Below are 1,199 nucleotides of genomic sequence, written 5' to 3'. Positions count from 1 at the left end.
TCAGAATCGAGCCAGAGAGAGATGGAAGGTGTCTATGTGGCCATTGGGGAGGTCGAGGCCAGCAGGGGATGAGGTGGTGGTCGTGGGCGGTGGGTAGTGAGGGGCTGTCACGTTATCTTTGTGGCAGTTTTGACCCTTTAGATGGCGCTGTAGATGGCCTTCCTTGGCGTAGGCCTTGTGGCACAGGTGGCACTCATAGAGCCGGTCCCCGGTGTGCAGGTGCATATGGTTTTTGAGGTCGTAGCTATGCAGGAAGCGGGCTGGGCAGTGGGGGCATGAGTAGGGTCGTTCTCCTGTGTGCTCCCGCATGTGGATCTTCAGCTTATCATTCCTGGTGAAGCGGACACCGCAGACCTCACAGGCAAAAGGCTTTTCACCAGTGTGGGTCCTTATGTGCCGAGGCAGTTTGCCTGCCCCGTGGATTATCTTGTGACAGACTGGGCACTCTTGGGGCATCTGTGAACGGCGTTTACGCACCAGCTTGTCTTGGCCATCCAGGCCTGGTGCCAGGGCATCCTGGTGCAGCGAACTTAGGTAAGCCATCAGGTCGGGGACGATGGGATCTTCATCTAAGCCCAGCTCTTCTGGTGACAGTGGAGGCTCGTTACTCTGGGCTAGCCCGTAGCCTGGTGGGTATGCCATCTCTTTTTCAGTTTTAAAGACTTCATAGTTTAGGGGCCCCTCGGCAGGTGAGGTGGCACCTGTGGGAGGACTATAGCTATTTTCGAGCCCACTATCCCCACTGTTACCCAATTTACCAACCATCTCTTTTTTTTCGTAGATCGAGGGATGGGTGAGTACTGTGGGTACCTCTGGGACCAGATGGTTCGCTCGGGCCCCTTTGGTTTGAAGAAAAGCTTTTCGGGGTTTGCGGCTGCGGCGGGCGACAGGTCGAGGTGGTGGTGGTAGGAGGGGCACCTGTGGAGGGCTGTCTTTACCGTTGGGCATTCTTGAGGTTGAGGCTGTGGTGGTGGCAGTGGCNAAAGCCTCCAGGTACTGTCGGGCTCGCTCACAGTCATCTTTATCTGGGCTGGGGGCTTCCAGCCCACTGCCTTGTAAAATCTCTATGCAAGCAGTGATGACACATGGGATTTCCAGTAGCTGAGCAGCTTGGAGTACAGCCGGCATATTGGCGCTGCTGGTGGTCAGTGTGGCTGTGTAAGCAAACTCGAGCAGGGCACTTAGGGCCTCCGGCCCTA

General features: G+C 56.4%; 1 pseudogene; it reads right to left on the bottom strand.

Annotated features, from left to right (window-relative positions):
* On the bottom strand, positions 1-1,191 carry LOC110288330 (annotated as a pseudogene).
* Between the last annotated feature and the right edge of the window lie 8 nt (positions 1,192-1,199).

Source organism: Mus caroli, unplaced genomic scaffold (genome assembly GCF_900094665.2).
Source record: "Mus caroli unplaced genomic scaffold, CAROLI_EIJ_v1.1 scaffold_20723_1, whole genome shotgun sequence".
NCBI classification, from domain to species: Eukaryota; Metazoa; Chordata; class Mammalia; order Rodentia; family Muridae; genus Mus; species Mus caroli.
This window is presented reverse-complemented; position numbering and strand designations above follow the sequence as displayed.